This window comes from Scyliorhinus torazame, chromosome 31 (genome assembly GCF_047496885.1).
Source record: "Scyliorhinus torazame isolate Kashiwa2021f chromosome 31, sScyTor2.1, whole genome shotgun sequence".
Classification (NCBI taxonomy): Eukaryota; Metazoa; Chordata; class Chondrichthyes; order Carcharhiniformes; family Scyliorhinidae; genus Scyliorhinus; species Scyliorhinus torazame.
The window spans coordinates 26,906,039-26,922,655 of record NC_092737.1 but is presented as its reverse complement, the minus strand read 5'-3'; the positions used below and the strand labels follow the sequence as shown (position 1 = coordinate 26,922,655).

At 51.3% G+C, this 16,617-nt stretch overlaps 14 non-coding genes across 14 annotated transcripts; all 14 read right to left on the bottom strand.

Annotated features, from left to right (window-relative positions):
* Positions 1-3,855: 3,855 nt before the first annotated feature.
* Positions 3,856-3,927, bottom strand: trnaq-cug (transfer RNA glutamine (anticodon CUG)). The gene has a single exon. It is a non-coding gene; the product is annotated as a tRNA-Gln (tRNA).
* Positions 3,928-4,896: 969 nt separating this feature from the next.
* Positions 4,897-4,968, bottom strand: trnaq-uug (transfer RNA glutamine (anticodon UUG)). Its single transcript has one exon. It is a non-coding gene; the product is annotated as a tRNA-Gln (tRNA).
* Positions 4,969-5,308: 340 nt separating this feature from the next.
* Positions 5,309-5,380, bottom strand: trnaq-cug (transfer RNA glutamine (anticodon CUG)). The gene has a single exon. It is a non-coding gene; the product is annotated as a tRNA-Gln (tRNA).
* Positions 5,381-6,358: 978 nt separating this feature from the next.
* Positions 6,359-6,430, bottom strand: trnaq-uug (transfer RNA glutamine (anticodon UUG)). The gene has a single exon. It is a non-coding gene; the product is annotated as a tRNA-Gln (tRNA).
* A 341-nt stretch (positions 6,431-6,771) lies between these two features.
* On the bottom strand, positions 6,772-6,843 carry trnaq-cug (transfer RNA glutamine (anticodon CUG)). Its single transcript has one exon. It is a non-coding gene; the product is annotated as a tRNA-Gln (tRNA).
* A 977-nt stretch (positions 6,844-7,820) lies between these two features.
* On the bottom strand, positions 7,821-7,892 carry trnaq-uug (transfer RNA glutamine (anticodon UUG)). The gene has a single exon. It is a non-coding gene; the product is annotated as a tRNA-Gln (tRNA).
* A 320-nt stretch (positions 7,893-8,212) lies between these two features.
* trnaq-cug (transfer RNA glutamine (anticodon CUG)) lies at positions 8,213-8,284 on the bottom strand. Its single transcript has one exon. It is a non-coding gene; the product is annotated as a tRNA-Gln (tRNA).
* A 2,025-nt stretch (positions 8,285-10,309) lies between these two features.
* On the bottom strand, positions 10,310-10,381 carry trnaq-uug (transfer RNA glutamine (anticodon UUG)). Its single transcript has one exon. It is a non-coding gene; the product is annotated as a tRNA-Gln (tRNA).
* Positions 10,382-10,719: 338 nt separating this feature from the next.
* On the bottom strand, positions 10,720-10,791 carry trnaq-cug (transfer RNA glutamine (anticodon CUG)). The gene has a single exon. It is a non-coding gene; the product is annotated as a tRNA-Gln (tRNA).
* A 969-nt stretch (positions 10,792-11,760) lies between these two features.
* Positions 11,761-11,832, bottom strand: trnaq-uug (transfer RNA glutamine (anticodon UUG)). The gene has a single exon. It is a non-coding gene; the product is annotated as a tRNA-Gln (tRNA).
* A 318-nt stretch (positions 11,833-12,150) lies between these two features.
* On the bottom strand, positions 12,151-12,222 carry trnaq-cug (transfer RNA glutamine (anticodon CUG)). Its single transcript has one exon. It is a non-coding gene; the product is annotated as a tRNA-Gln (tRNA).
* Positions 12,223-14,247: 2,025 nt separating this feature from the next.
* On the bottom strand, positions 14,248-14,319 carry trnaq-uug (transfer RNA glutamine (anticodon UUG)). The gene has a single exon. It is a non-coding gene; the product is annotated as a tRNA-Gln (tRNA).
* Positions 14,320-14,657: 338 nt separating this feature from the next.
* Positions 14,658-14,729, bottom strand: trnaq-cug (transfer RNA glutamine (anticodon CUG)). Its single transcript has one exon. It is a non-coding gene; the product is annotated as a tRNA-Gln (tRNA).
* Positions 14,730-16,103: 1,374 nt separating this feature from the next.
* On the bottom strand, positions 16,104-16,175 carry trnaq-cug (transfer RNA glutamine (anticodon CUG)). The gene has a single exon. It is a non-coding gene; the product is annotated as a tRNA-Gln (tRNA).
* Positions 16,176-16,617: the final 442 nt, after the last annotated feature.

Genomic DNA, 16,617 nt, shown 5'->3' with positions numbered 1-16,617 from the left:
TGCCTAGTCCTAACCAGTCGATGCACTCAGCACATGGTGAATGTCTGTGCTGCAGGCTGTGAGCTCTGTGCTCCTAGCTAGCTGCTACTCGAATGAGCGGGAACTCTGATGTCCCCTGTCTTTATAGTGCGTGTGCTCTCACTGGTGATTGGCTGCGGTGTTGTGTATGTTGATTGGTCCCACTGTGTGTCCATCAGTGTGTGTCCTCACCATGATATACTGGTGTATATTATGACATTCCCCCTTTTATATAAAAAAATGTGCCTGTGTGACAATAAATAGTGTGTGCTGAATGTCCCTGACTACGTGTGTGCGAAATATTTACAGGACTATGTACATAAAACTAAGCTATTTACATGGGAAGGTGCCTGGTGCAGAAAAAACAGTGTGTCACACAAATAACGAGATGAACACTATATACAAACCACTTGAACGATTAAACGGAAGAACAGAACAGACCAGAGAGTCCATTAGTGCACAAAGTTCACAAATGAAGTCTCTGAGGTGGGCGACGAATTCTGGTTGACCGTCAGGGTGGCACACCACTCATCGTCTGGATCGATGCTGTATACCGACAGCGGCTGGTGTCTTTGCTTCGGGGACAGCCTGTTTATCGTTACGACGCCGACTCGAAAAGGCGCCTTCGGGTCCTCGGTGTCACTGCTGTGTGGGAGGTCCGCATCGGACTCGGTGACCGTGGGTTGAATTGCCCGGACATTCCTGCGAGGCTGGCTGAAGCGAAATGAGTTAGCACACTGAGCTGCTCGACAGCAGGCAGCATAGTGGCCAAGTCTTCCTCATCGTAGGCATTGTCGAGATTTTGCGGGGCATTGCCACGTTAAATGGGCGGAGCCACAGCTGCCGCACGTCGTGACGTCGGCACAATCGCTGCGCTACCGTGCATGCGCGGTGCGGTCTTGCGTGGTGCGCGCCTGCGCATTACGTTCCTCCATGTCGCCGTCCCCTCGTTTGGTGCGTACAAGCGTGGGAGTCCGCGGAGGTGCATTAGAAAGGATTAGAAAGGTTTGTCCTTACCCTGCAAACGCTGCTGGAACACATAGCGTTCAAAACTTTCATTCACCTCCACGCTGCAGTGAGTGTCAAATTTGAGGAGAACCGTCTTGAACTTCGTCTTGTCTTCGTCATCTGCGAAGGTGAGAGAGTTGAAAATGTGGATGGCGTGGTCCCCGGCCGTGGAGAGGAGAAGAGCGATCTTCCTGGTGTTCGAGGCGCCCTCCCTGTCCGTGGCTTCGAGGAAGAGCTGGAAGCGCTGTTTGAATATCTTCCAGTTGGCCCCGAGGTTGCCGGCGATGCGGAGCGGCGGCGGCGGGCTGATGTTGTCCATGTTGCAGGATGACGGAATGCTGGCGGAAGGCAGATCACTTGCAGGTAGGTCTAAGGAGTGCTAGTATGCAACCACTCCTGGTATCATGACGTGTTAGGTGTTCTGGATCACACACAGGTCACCAACACTTGAAGTAGTGCAACACTATTTTATTTAAAGGTTAACTATTTAAACATACTTGAACTGTGGGTAAATATATTATGACACCGTGCTGCCCTAATCTTCTAATCTGGCCCAGATTTATTTGTGGCCTTTTCTAACCTCTCAGTAGCATTGTTCACTGGACAGAGCCCCATTCGCAATCTGCTTTATTCAATAACAATTCGAATATACACAACACCAAGGTGGTTTTAAGAGACAGGAGATAAAAGAGCAAGACTGAGAGCGGAAAGAGGGAGATAAAAGGCAGAAACTTTGTGCATGCAGTAATGGCCTCTCTCCACTAGGTGGCACTGCACAATAGGAGGGCCTTGACCTCTGGGACGCCGATAGTCAAACATTTCCATGGCAACCCATAGAACAGACGCAACTGGGAATCCGCTCCCATATAGAGAAGGACTTTCCCATCTTTAAAAAAAAATTTAAATTAGAGTACCCAATTCAGTTTTTTCCAATTAAGGGGCAATTTAGCTTGGCCAATCCACCTGCCCTGCACATCTTTGGGTTGTGGGGGCGAAACCCAAGCAGACACGGGGAGAATGAGCAAATTCCACACAGATAGTGACCCAGAGCCGGGATCGAACCTGGAACCTCACAGCACAGAATGAGGTCCTTCGGCCCATCGTGTCGGTGCCGGCCCTCCAGCCCTGATCTATTCTAATCCCATTATCCAGCACTTGGTGTGTCGCCTTGTTTGCTGGGGAGTTCCAATCGCTCATCTCAATGCTTCTTAAATGTTGTGAGGGTTCCCGCCTCTCCCACCCTTTCAGGCAGCGAGTTCCCGATTCCCAGCATCCTCTCGATCTATGTCTGTCAAACTTTTTTTCCGGGGACCCATTTTTCCCAATCGGCCGATCTTCGCGACCCACGCCGGCCGACCTTCGCGACCCACGCCGGCCGACCTTCGCGACCCACGCCGGCCGACATACACGACCCACGCCGGCCGACCTTCGCGACCCACGCCGGCCGACCTTCGCGACCCACGCCGGCCGACCTTCGCGACCCACGCCGGCCGACCTTCGCGACCCACGCCAGCCGACCTTCTCGATCCACACCGGCCGACCTTCGCGGCCCACGCCGGCCGACCTTCGGGGCTTTATGCCTCCTCGTGTGTTCCTGGCTACCAACATCCATTCAGACATTGCCTGTGTTGCTAACGAAACACCCTTACAACCACTGGGATGTTTAGCACAGGGCTAAATCGCTGGCTTTGAAAACAGAAGCAGGCAGGACAGCAGCATGGTTCGATTCCTATAACAGCCTCCCCCGAACGGGCACCGGAATGTGGCGACTAGGGGCTTTTCACAGTAACTTCATTTGAAGCCTACTTGTGACAATAAGCGATTTTCATTTCACTGCAGAAACTTTGTGCTGCAGTAATGGCCTCTCTCCACTTGATGGCACTGCGCAATAGGAGGGCCCTTGACGCTGGGAGGTCGAGAGTCAAACATTTCCATGGCAACCCATAGAACAGACGCAACTGGGAATCCGCTCCCATATAGAAAAGGGCTTTACCATCTTTTTAAAAAATTTAAATTAGAGTAATTCATTTTTTCCAATTAAGGGGCAATTTAGCTTGGCCAATCCACCTCCCCTGCACATCTTTGGGTTGTGGGGGGTGAAACCCACGCAGACACGGGGAGAATGTGCAAACTCCACACGGACAGTGACCCAGAGCCGGGATCGAACCTGGGACCTAGGCGCAGTGAGGCCCTTCGGCCCATCGTGTCGGTGCCGGCCCTCCAGCCCTGATCTATTCTAATCCCATTATCCAGCACTTGGTGTGTCGCCTTGTTTGCTGCGGAGTTCCAATCGCTCATCTCAATGCTTCTTAAATGTTGTGAGGGTTCCCGTCTCTCCCACCCTTTCAGGCAGCGAGTTCCCGATTCCCAGCATCCTCTCGATCTATGTTAGTCAAACTTCTCATCCGGGGATCCATTTTTCCCAACCGGCCGCCGTACGCGGCCGACGCTGGACGGCTTTGCGACCCACGCCAGTGGGGGATATTGGAAACAACTGCGCTATGCCTCTGAGGGAACAGTCTTTTGTCCACACACAGGCACGCACACACACCAGCTTACTTGCACAAAGGTTCTCTGACTGCACACGAATAGTAGTTGCTGTTTGTCAGGAGAACTGGTGCCACCTTTCAACACAGGAGTTGAAGAGCAGGGCCCACAGGATGGCAAAATGCTGCTTGTGCAGGCAGCCGGCAACAGAGGCTGAGCAATGTGAATTGCAGTGGCCGTTGCGGCGGCTGAGAAATGATCCAGTCAATTTGCTCCTGGTGGCAAATGTTAAAGAAGTGCTCTCTCTCTCGCACACACTAATCATTGGCTTTGCAAGACAAAAGGTTCCACCGAGATTTGAACTCGGATCGCTGGATTCAGAGTCCAGAATGCTCACCATTACACCATGGAACCCCAGTCATAGGGACTGCCTGCAAATTGTCACTCAAACAAGATTACCTCTTTCGTTAAATGTGCAAGAATAGCGTGTGCGACAACAGAATCTGATGATGTGCAAACATTGTTTTGCAAAGGTGTGACAGGAAACCTCCCTCAAAGATGACACCCAATCTTTTCACCCCCCAAGCCACAGCGGAGGATATTGGGACAATTCATCACGTTTCACAGGGGTCAGTGTCCCGTTTTGCTGAGGGCTCAGAGCAGCGTCGCCGAATCATGTGAGGCTCAGCTGTGAGAGCCAGCGAGAATACTGCATGCAAAAGTTTCACAGTGGCTCCAGCGAATGGGAGCAATGGGCAAGCAAGATAGTTTGTGAGGTGCTGCCGTACTGCAAATTGCACAATGTGTGTGGCTGACTGACCCTCGAGAATGCGCGCACGTCTTTCCCATGAGCAGAATGGCAAGCACTTGAAAATTTAATTCCGACGTTCAGCCTTGGCTGGATTATTACCTCAAGCGTAACTCCACCTCTGTCACTCAGCCTCCGACTAGGTTTGGCAAATGAAAGCGGTGCAGACAAGCTGCCGCTCCCAGCACCGTTGAAGCCGTTTCCCCCGAATATTGCAATGCTCCCTCGGCATCAGTGTACAAACATTGCAAAGGGATTCACGCACGACGCTTGGCATAGAAGGAAAAGTTAAAAGTGGTCGTGTTGAAGAAGACGATTGAAGTGATGTGTGCCTCACCTGCTGAGTTTTGGGCAGAGTGGCAAGTTCACATGCACCCACAGCGCCACGCAGAAAATGACAGCGACCACACAGCAAATGTCCCGGCTGGTGTTACCGCATCAACCCGAGCGGACGATCGCTCAAGAAGACAGCAAGCTGGAAGGCAGAAAAGGCCTGTGGCCAGTAGCCCCGCCTGCATTGGGGTCTTTTACTCAGCAGTCCCCGAATTGAACAAGAAGTGGGACAAACAGAGTACTGGCTCCACCGAGATTTGAAGTCGGATCGCTGGATTCAAAGTCCAGAGTGCTCACCATTACACCATGGAACCGACAGTGACCTGCCGCTGAGGGAACAGTCTTTTGTCCAGACACAGGCACGCACACACACCAGCTTGCTTGCAGAAAGGTTCTCTGACTGCACACGAATAGTAGTTGCTGTGTGTGTCAGGAGAACTGGTGCCTCCTTTCAACACAGGAGTTGAAGAGCAGGGCCCACAGGATGGCAAAATGCTGCTTGTGCAGGCAGCCGGCTACAGAGGCTGAGCAATGTGAATTGCAGTGGCCGTTGAGGCGGCTGAGAAATGATCCAGTCAATTTGCTCCTGGTGGCAAATGTAAAACAAGTGCTCTCTCTCTCACACACACAAATCATTGGCTTTGGCAAGAGGAAAGGTTCCACCGAGATTTGAACTCGGATCACTGGATTCAGAGTCCAGAGTGCTCACCATTACACCATGGAACCCCAGTCATAGGGACTGTCTGCAAATTGTCACTCAAACAAGTTTACCTCTTTCGTTAAATGTGCAAGAACAACGTGTGCGACAACAGAATCTGATGGTGTGCAAACATTGTTCTGCAAAGATGTGACAGGTCAACTCCCTCAAAGATGACACCCAATCTTTTCACCCCCCAAGCCACAGCGGGGGATATTGGGACAATTCATCACGTTTCACAGGGGTCAGTGTCCCGTTTTGCTGAGGGCTCAGAGCAGCGTCGCTGAATCATGTCAGGCTCAGCTGTGAGAGCCAGCGAGAATACTGCATGCAAAAGTTTCACAGTGGCTCCGGCGAATGGGAGCAATGGGCAAGCAAGATAATTTGTGAGGTGCTGCCGTACTGCAAATTGCACAATGTGTGTGGCTGACTGACCCTCGAGAATGCGCGCACATCTTTCCCATGAGCAGAACGGCAAGCACTTGAAAATTTAATCTCCGACGTTCAGCCTTGGCTGGATTATTACCTCAAGCGTAACTCCACCTCTGTCACTCAGCCTCCGACTAGGTTTGGCTGCTGTGCAAATGAAAACGGTGCAGACAAGCTGCCGCTCCCAGCACCGTTGAAGCCGTTTCCCCCGACTATTGCAATGCTGCCTCGGCATCAGTGTACAAACATTGCAAAGGGATTCACGCACGACGCTTGGCATGGAAGGAAAAGTTTCAAGTGGTCGTGTTGAAGAAGACAATTGAAGTGATGTGTGCCTCACCTGCTGAGTTTTGGGCAGAGTGGCAAGTTCACAGGCACCCACAGCGCCGCGCAGAAAATGACAGCGACCACGCAGCAAATGTCCCGGCTGGTGTTACTGCATCAACCCGAGCGGACGATCGCTCAAGAAGACAGCAAGCTGGAAGGCAGAAAAGGCCTGTTGCCAGTAGCCCCGCCTGCATTGGAGTCTTTTACTCAGCTGTCCCAGAATTGGACAAGAAGTGGGACAAACAGAGTACTGGCTCCACCGAGATTTGAACTGGGATCGCTGGATTCAAAGTCCAGAGTGCTCACCGTTACACCATGGAACCGACTGGACTCTGCGTCTGAGTCCGAAGCAGTCTTTTGTCCACACACAGGCACGCACACACACCAGCTTACTTGCACAAAGGTTCTCTGACTGCACACGAATAGTAGTTGCTGTTTGTCAGGAGAACTGGTGCCTCCTTTCAACACAGGAGTTGAAGAGCAGGGCCCACAGGATGGCAAAATGCTGCTTGTGCAGGCAGCCGGCTACAGAGGCTGAGCAATGTGAATTGCAGTGGCCGTTGAGGCCTCTGAGAAATGATCCAGTCAATTTGCTCCTGGTGGCAAATGTAAAAGAAGTGCTCTCTCTCTCACACACACAAATCATTGGCTTTGGCAAGAGGAAAGGTTCCACCGAGATTTGAACTCAGATCACTGGATTCAGAGTCCAGAGTGCTCACCATTACACCATGGAACCCCAGTCATAGGCACTGCCTGCAAATTGTCACTCAAACAAGATTACCTCTTTCGTTAAATGTGCAAGAACAACGTGTGCGAAAACAGAATCTGATGATGTGCAAACATTGTTCTGCAAAGGTGTGACAGGACACCTCCCTCAAAGATGACACCCAATCTTTTCACCCCCCAAGCCACAGCGGGGGATATTGGGACAAGTCATCATGTTTCACAGGGGTCAGTGCCCCGTTTTGCTGAGGGCTCAGAGCAGCGTCGCTGAATCGTGTCAGGCTCAGCTGTGAGAGCCAGCGAGAATACTGCATGCAAAAGTTTCACAGTGGCTCCGGCGAATGGGAGCAATGGGCAAGCAAGATAATTTGAGAGGTGCTGCCATACTGAAAATTGCACAATGTGTGTGGCTGACTGACCCTCGAGAATGCGCGCACGTCTTTCCCATGAGCAGAATGGCAAGCACTTGAATATTTAATTCCGGCGTTCAGCCTTGGCTGGATTATTACCTCAAGCGTAACTCCACCTCTGTCACTCAGCCTCCGACTAGGTTTGGCTGCTGTGCAAATGAAAGCGGTGCAGACAAGCTGCCGCTCCCAGCAGCGTTGAAGCCGTTTCCCCCGAGTATTGCAATGCTGCCTCGGCATCAGTGTACAAACATTGCAAAGGGATTCACGCACGACGCTTGGCATGGAAGGAAAAGTTAAAAGTGGTCGTGTTGAAGAAGACGATTGAAGTGATGTGTGCCTCACCTGCTGAGTTTTGGGCAGAGTGGCAAGTTCACAGGCACCCACAGCGCCGCACAGAATATGACAGCGACCACGCAGCAAATGTCCCGGCTGGTGTTACCGCATCAACCCGAGCGGACGATCGCTCAAGAAGACAGCAAGCTGGAAGGCAGAAAAGGCCTGTTGCCAGTAGCCCCGCCTGCATTGGGGTCTTTTACTCAGCAGTCCCCGAATTGAACAAGAAGTGGGACAAGCAGAGTACTGGCTCCACCAAGATTTGAACTCGGATCACTGGATTCAAAGTCCAGAGTGCTCACCGTTACACCATGGAACCGACAGTGATCTGCCGCTGAGGGAACAGTCTTTTGTCCACTCAGAGGCACGCACACACACACAAGCTTGCTTGCACAAATGTTCTCTGACTGCACACGAATAGTAGTTGCTGTGTGTCAGGAGAACTGGTGCCTCCTTTCAACACAGGAGTTGAAGAGCAGGGCCCACAGGATGGCAAAATGCTCTTTGCAGGCAGCCGGATACAGAGGCTGAGCAATGTGAATTGCAGAGAAATGATCCAGTCAATTTGCTCCTGGTGGCAAATGTAAAAGAAGTGCTCTCTCTCTCACGCACACTAATCATTGGCTTTGGCAAGAGGAAAGGTTCCAACGAGATTTGAACTCGGATCACTGGATTCAGAGTCCAGAGTGCTCACCATTACACCATGGAACCCCAGTCATAGCCACTGGCTGCAAATTGTCTCTCAAACAAGTTTACCTCTTTCGTTAAATGTGCAAGAACAACGTGTACGAAAACAGAATCTGATGATGTGCAAACATTGTTCTGCAAAGGTGTGACAGGACACCTCCCTCAAAGATGACACCCAATCTTTTCACCCCCCAAGCCACAGCGGGGGATATTGGGACAAGTCATCATGTTTCACAGGGGTCAGTGTCCCGTTTTGCTGAGGGCTCAGAGCAGCGTCGCTGAATCGTGTCAGGCTCAGCTGTGAGAGCCAGCGAGAATACTGCTCGCAAAAGTTTCACAGTGGCTCCAGCGAATGGGAGCAATGGGCAAGCAAGATAATTTGTGAGGTGCTGCCGTACTGCAAATTGCACAATGTGTGTGGCTGACTGACCCTCGAGAATGCGCGCACGTCTTTCCCATGAGCAGAATGGCAAGCACTTGAAAATTTAATCTCCGACGTTCAGCCTTGGCTGGATTATTACCTCAAGCGTAACTCCACCTCTGTCACTCAGCCTCCGACTAGGTTTGGCTGCTGTGCAAATGAAAGCGGTGCAGACAAGCTGCCGCTCCCAGCACCGTTGAAGCCGTTTCCCCCGAGTATTGCAATGCTGCCTCGGCATCAGTGTACAAACATTGCAAAGGGATTCACGCACGACGCTTGGCATAGAAGGAAAAGTTAAAAGTGGTCGTGTTGAAGAAGACAATTGAAGTGATGTGTGCATCACCTGCTGAGTTTTGGGCAGAGTGGCAAGTTCACAGGCACCCACAGCGCCGCGCAGAAAAGACAGCAACCAAGCAGCAAATGTCCCGGCTGGTGTTAGCACATCAACCCAAGCCGATAATCGCTCAAGAAGACAACGAGCTGGAGGGCAGAAATAGCCTTTGGACAGTAGCCCCACCTGCATTGGGGTCTTTTACTCTGCATCCCCGAATTGAACAACAAGTGGGACAAGCAGAGTACTGGCTCCACCGAGATTCGAACTCGGATCACTGGATTCAGAGTCCCAAATGCTCACCATTACACCGTGGAACCCCAGTCATAGGCACTGTCAGCAAATTGTCACTCAAACAAGATTACCTCTTTCGTTAAATGTGCAAGAACAACGTGTGCGACAACAGAATCTGATGATGTGCAAACATTGTTCTGCAAAGATGTGACAGGACACCTCCCTCAAATATGACACCCAATCTTTTCACCCCCCAAGCCACAGCGGGGGATATTGGGACAATTCTTCACGTTTCACAGGGGTCAGTGTCCCGTTTTGCTGAGGGCTCAGAGCAGCATCGCTGGATCGTGTCAGGCTCAGCTGTGAGAGCCAGCGAGAATACTGCATGCAAAAGTTTCACAGTGGCTCCGGCGAATGGGAGCAATGGGCAAGCAAGATAATTTGTGAGGTGCTGCCATACTGAAAATTGCACAATGTGTGTGGCTGACTGACCCTCGAGAATGCGCGCACGTCTTTCCCATGAGCAGAATGGCAAGCACTTGAATATTTAATTCCGGCGTTCAGCCTTGGCTGGATTATTACCTCAAGCGTAACTCCACCTCTGTCACTCAACCTCCGACTAGGTTTGGCTGCTGTGCAAATGAAAGCGGTGCAGACAAGCTGCCGCTCCCAGCACCGTTGAAGCCGTTTCCCCCGAGTATTGCAATGCTGCCTCGGCATCAGTGTACAAACATTGCAAAGGGATTCACGCACGACGCTTGGCATGGAAGGAAAAGTTAAAAGTGGTCGTGTTGAAGAAGACGATTGAAGTGATGTGTGCCTCACCTGCTGAGTTTTGGGCAGAGTGGCAAGTTCACAGGCACCCACAGCGCCGCGCAGAAAATGACAGCGACCACGCAGCAAATGTCCCGGCTGGTGTTACCGCATCAACCCGAGCGGACGATCGCTCAAGAAGACAGCAAGCTGGAAGGCAGAAAAGGCCTGTTGCCAGTAGCCCCGCCTGCATTGGGGTCTTTTACTCAGCTGTCCCCGAATTGAACAAGAAGTGGGACAAACAGAGTACTGGCTCCACCGAGATTTGAATTCGGATCGCTGGATTCAAAATCCAGAGTGCTCACCGTTACACCATGGAACCGACAGTGATCTCCCTCTGAGGGAACAGTCTTTTGTCCACTCAGAGGCACGCACACACACAAGCTTGCTTGCACAAAGGTTCTCTGACTGCACACGAATAGTAGTTGCTGTTTGTCAGGAGAACTGGTGCCACCTTTCAACACAGGAGTTGAAGAGCTGGGCCCACAGGATGGCAAAATGCTGCTTGTGCAGGCAGCCGGCTACAGAGGCTGAGCAATGTGAATTGCAGTGGCCGTTGAGGCGGCTGAGAAATGATCCAGTCAATTTGCTCCTGGTGGCAAATGTAAAAGAAGTGCTCTCTCTCTCGCACACACTAATCATTGGCTTTGGCAAGAGGAAAGGTTCCACCAAGATTTGAACTCGGATCACTGGATTCAGAGTCCAGAGTGCTCACCATTACACCATGGAACCCCAGTCATAGCCCCTGGCTGCAAATTGTCACTCAAACAAGTTTACCTCTTTCGTTAAATGTGCAAGAACAACGTATGCAACAACAGAATCTGATGATGTGCAAACATTGTTCTGCAAAGATGTGACAGGTCAACTCCCTCAAAGATGACACCCAATCTTTTCACCCCCCAAGCCACAGCGGGGGATATTGGGACAAGTCATCATGTTTCACAGGGGTCAGTGTCCCGTTTTGCTGAGGGCTCAGAGCAGCATCGCTGAATCATGTCAGGCTCAGCTGTGAGAGCCAGCGAGAATACTGCATGCAAAAGTTTCACAGTGGCTCCGGCGAATGGGAGCAATGGGCAAGCAAGATAATTTGTGAGGTGCTGCCATACTGAAAATTGCACAATGTGTGTGGCTGACTGACCCTCGAGAATGCGCGCACGTCTTTCCCATGAGCAGAACGGCAAGCACTTGAATATTTAATTCCGGCGTTCAGCCTTGGCTGGATTATTACCTCAAGCGTAACTCCACCTCTGTCACTCAGCCTCCGACTAGGTTTGGCAAATGAAAGCGGTGCAGACAAGCTGCCGCTCCCAGCACCGTTGAAGCCGTTGCCCCCGAATCTTGCAATGCTCCCTCGGCATCAGTGTACAAACATTGCAAAGGGATTCACGCACGACGCTTGGCATGGAAGGAAAAGTTAAAAGTGGTCGTGTTGAAGAAGACGATTGAAGTGATGTGTGCCTCACCTGCTGAGTTTTGGGCAGAGTGGCAAGTTCACAGGCACCCACAGCGCCGCGCAGAAAATGACAGCGACCACGCAGCAAATGTCCCGGCTGGTGTTACCGCATCAACCCGAGCGGACGATCGCTCAAGAAGACAGCAAGCTGGAAGGCAGAAAAGGCCTGTTGCCAGTAGCCCCGCCTGCATTGGGGTCTTTTACTCAGCAGTCCCCGAATTGAACAAGAAGTGGGACAAGCAGAGTAGTGGCTCCACCGAGATTTGAACTCGGATCGCTGGATTCAAAGTCCAGAGTGCTCACCGTTACACCATGGAACCGACAGTGATCTGCCGCTGAGGGAACAGTCTTTTGTCCACTCAGAGGCACGCACACACACAAGCTTGCTTGCACAAATGTTCTCTGACTGCACACGAATAGTAGTTGCTGTGTGTCAGGAGAACTGGTGCCTCCTTTCAACACAGGAGTTGAAGAGCAGGGCCCACAGGATGGCAAAATGCTCTTTGCAGGCAGCCGGCTACAGAGGCTGAGCAATGTGAATTGCAGAGAAATGATCCAGTCAATTTGCTCCTGGTGGCAAATGTAAAAGAAGTGCTCTCTCTCTCACGCACACTAATCATTGGCTTTGGCAAGAGGAAAGGTTCCAACGAGATTTGAACTCGGATCACTGGATTCAGAGTCCAGAGTGCTCACCATTACACCATGGAACCCCAGTCATAGCCACTGGCTGCAAATTGTCTCTCAAACAAGTTTACCTCTTTCGTTAAATGTGCAAGAACAACGTGTGCGAAAACAGAATCTGATGATGTGCAAACATTGTTCTGCAAAGGTGTGACAGGACACCTCCCTCAAAGATGACACCCAATCTTTTCACCCCCCAAGCCACAGCGTGGGATATTGGGACAAGTCATCATGTTTCACAGGGGTCAGTGTCCCGTTTTGCTGAGGGCTCAGAGCAGCGTCGCTGAATCGTGTCAGGCTCAGCTGTGAGAGCCAGCGAGAATACTGCTCGCAAAAGTTTCACAGTGGCTCCAGCGAATGGGAGCAATGGGCAAGCAAGATAGTTTGTGAGGTGCTGCCGTACTGCAAATTGCACAATGTGTGTGGCTGACTGACCCTCGAGAATGCGCGCACGTCTTTCCCATGAGCAGAATGGCAAGCACTTGAAAATTTAATCTCCGACGTTCAGCCTTGGCTGGATTATTACCTCAAGCGTAACTCCACCTCTGTCACTCAGCCTCCGACTAGGTTTGGCTGCTGTGCAAATGAAAGCGGTGCAGACAAGCTGCCGCTCCCAGCACCGTTGAAGCTGTTTCCCCCGAATATTGCAATGCTGCCTCGGCATCAGTGTACAAACATTGCAAAGGGATTCACGCACGACGCTTGGCATAGAAGGAAAAGTTAAAAGTGGTCGTGTTGAAGAAGACAATTGAAGTGATGTGTGCATCACCTGCTGAGTTTTGGGCAGAGTGGCAAGTTCACAGGCACCCACAGCGCCGCGCAGAAAAGACAGCAACCAAGCAGCAAATGTCCCGGCTGGTGTTAGCGCATCAACCCAAGCCGATAATCGCTCAAGAAGACAACGAGCTGGAGGGCAGAAATAGCCTTTGGACAGTAGCCCCACCTGCATTGGGGTCTTTTACACTGCATCCCCGAATTGAACAACAAGTGGGACAAGCAGAGTACTGGCTCCACCGAGATTCGAACTCGGATCACTGGATTCAGAGTACCGAATGCTCACCATTACACCGTGGAACCCCAGTCATAGGCACTGTCAGCAAATTGTCACTCAAACAAGATTACCTCTTTCGTTAAATGTGCAAGAACAACGTGTGCGACAACAGAATCTGATGATGTGCAAACATTGTTCTGCAAAGATGTGACAGGACACCTCCCTCAAATATGACACCCAATCTTTTCACCCCCCAAGCCACAGCGGGGGATATTGGGACAATTCTTCACGTTTCACAGGGGTCAGTGTCCCGTTTTGCTGAGGGCTCAGAGCAGCATCGCTGAATCATGTCAGGCTCAGCTGTGTGAGCCAGCGAGAATACTGCATGCAAAAGTTTCACAGTGGCTCCGGCGAATGGGAGCAATGGGCAAGCAAGATAATTTGTGAGGTGCTGCCATACTGAAAATTGCACAATGTGTGTGGCTGACTGACCCTCGAGAATGCGCGCACGTCTTTCCCATGAGCAGAATGGCAAGCACTTGAATATTTAATTCCGGCGTTCAGCCTTGGCTGGATTATTACCTCAAGCGTAACTCCACCTCTGTCACTCAACCTCCGACTAGGTTTGGCTGCTGTGCAAATGAAAGCGGTGCAGACAAGCTGCCGCTCCCAGCACCGTTGAAGCCGTTTCCCCCGAGTATTGCAATGCTGCCTCGGCATCAGTGTACAAACATTGCAAAGGGATTCACGCACGACGCTTGGCATGGAAGGAAAAGTTAAAAGTGGTCGTGTTGAAGAAGACGATTGAAGTGATGTGTGCCTCACCTGCTGAGTTTTGGGCAGAGTGGCAAGTTCACAGGCACCCACAGCGCCGCGCAGAAAATGACAGCGACCACGCAGCAAATGTCCCGGCTGGTGTTACCGCATCAACCCGAGCGGACGATCGCTCAAGAAGACAGCAAGCTGGAAGGCAGAAAAGGCCTGTTGCCAGTAGCCCCGCCTGCATTGGGGTCTTTTACTCAGCTGTCCCCGAATTGAACAAGAAGTGGGACAAACAGAGTACTGGCTCCACCGAGATTTGAATTCGGATCGCCGGATTCAAAGTCCAGAGTGCTCACCGTTACACCATGGAACCAACAGTGATAGCCCTCTGAGGGAACAGTCTTTTGTCCACTCAGAGGCACGCACACACACAAGCTTGCTTGCACAAAGGTTCTCTGACTGCACACGAATAGTAGTTGCTGTTTGTCAGGAGAACTGGTGCCTCCTTTCAACACAGGAGTTGACGAGCAGGGCCCACAGGATGGCAAAATGCTGCTTGTGCAGGCAGCCGGCTACAGAGGCTGAGCAATGTGAATTGCAGTGGCCGTTGAGGCGGCTGAGAAATGATCCAGTCAATTTGCTCCTGGTGGCAAATGTAAAAGAAGTGCTCTCTCTCTCACACACACAAATCATTGGCTTTGGCAAGAGGAAAGGTTCCACCGAGATTTGAACTCGGATCACTGGATTCAGAGTCCAGAGTGCTCACCATTACACCATGGAACCCCAGTCATAGGCACAGTCTGCAAATTGTCACTCAAACAAGTTTACCTCTTTCGTTAAATGTGCAAGAACAACGTATGCGACAACAGAATCTGATGACGTGCAAACATTGTTCTGCAAAGATGTGACAGGTCAACTCCCTCAAAGATGACACCCAATCTTTTCACCCCCCAAGCCACAGCGGGGGATATTGGGACAAGTCATCATGTTTCACAGGGGTCAGTGTCCCGTTTTGCTGAGGGCTCAGAGCAGCATCGCTGAATCATGTCAGGCTCAGCTGTGAGAGCCAGCGAGAATACTGCATGCAAAAGTTTCACAGTGGCTCCGGCGAATGGGAGCAATGGGCAAGCAAGATAATTTGTGAGGTGCTGCCATACTGAAAATTGCACAATGTGTGTGGCTGACTGACCCTCGAGAATGCGCGCACGTCTTTCCCATGAGCAGAACGGCAAGCACTTGAATATTTAATTCCGGCGTTCAGCCTTGGCTGGATTATTACCTCAAGCGTAACTCCACCTCTGTCACTCAGCCTCCGACTAGGTTTGGCAAATGAAAGCGGTGCAGACAAGCTGCCGCTCCCAGCACCGTTGAAGCCGTTGCCCCCGAATCTTGCAATGCTCCCTCGGCATCAGTGTACAAACATTGCAAAGGGATTCATGCACGACGCTTGGCATGGAAGGAAAAGTTAAAAGTAGTCGTGTTGAAGAAGACGATTGAAGTGATGTGTGCCTCACCTGCTGAGTTTTGGGCAGAGTGGCAAGTTCACATGCACCCACAGCGCCGCGCAGAAAATGACAGCGACCACGCAGCAAATGTCCCGGCTGGTGTTACCGCATCAACCCGAGCGGACAATCGCTCAGCAAGCTGGAAGGCAGAAAAGGCCTGTGGCCAGTAGCCCCGCCTGCATTGGGGTCTTTTACTCAGCTGTCCCCGAATTGAACAAGAAGTGGGACAAACAGAGTACTGGCTCCACCGATATTTGAACTCGGATCGCTGGATTCAAAGTCCAGAGCGCTCACCGTTACACCATGGAACCGACTGGACGCTGCGTCGGAGTCCGAAGCAGTCTTTTGTCCACACACAGGCACGCACACACACCAGCTTGCTTGCACAAAGGTTCTCTGACTGCACACGAATAGTAGTTGCTGTTTGTCAGGAGAACTGGTGCCACCTTTCAACACAGGAGTTGAAGAGCAGGGTCCACAGGATGGCAAAATGTTGCTTGTGCAGGCAGCCGGCTACAGAGGCTGAGCAATGTGAATTGCAGTGGCCGTTGAGGCGGCTGAGAAATGATCCAGTCAATTTGCTCCTGGTGGCAAATGTAAAAGAAGTGCTCTCTCTCTCGCGCACACTAATCATTGGCTTTGGCAAGAGGAAAGGTTCCACCGAGATTTGAACTCGGATCGCTGGATTCAGAGTCCAGAGTGCTCACCATCACACCATGGAACCCCAGTCATAGCCACTGGCTGCAAATTGTCTCTCAAACAAGTTTACCTCTTTCGTTAAATGTGCAAGAACAACGTATGCGGCAACAGAATCTGATGATGTGCAAACATTGTTCTGCAAAGGTGTGACAGGACACCTCCCTCAAAGATGACACCCAATCTTTTCACCCCCCAAGCCACAGCGGGGGATATTGGGACAAGTCATCATGTTTCACAGGGGTCAGTGTCCCGTTTTGCTGAGGGCTCAGAGCAGCGTCGCTGAATCGTGTCAGGCTCAGCTGTGAGAGCCAGCGAGAATACTGCCTGCAAATTGTCACTCAAACAAGATTACCTCTTTCGTTAAATGTGCAAGAATAGCGTGTGCGACAACAGAATCTGATGATGTGCAAACATTGTTCTGCAAAGGTGTGACAGGAAACCTCCCTCAAAGATGACACCCAATCTTT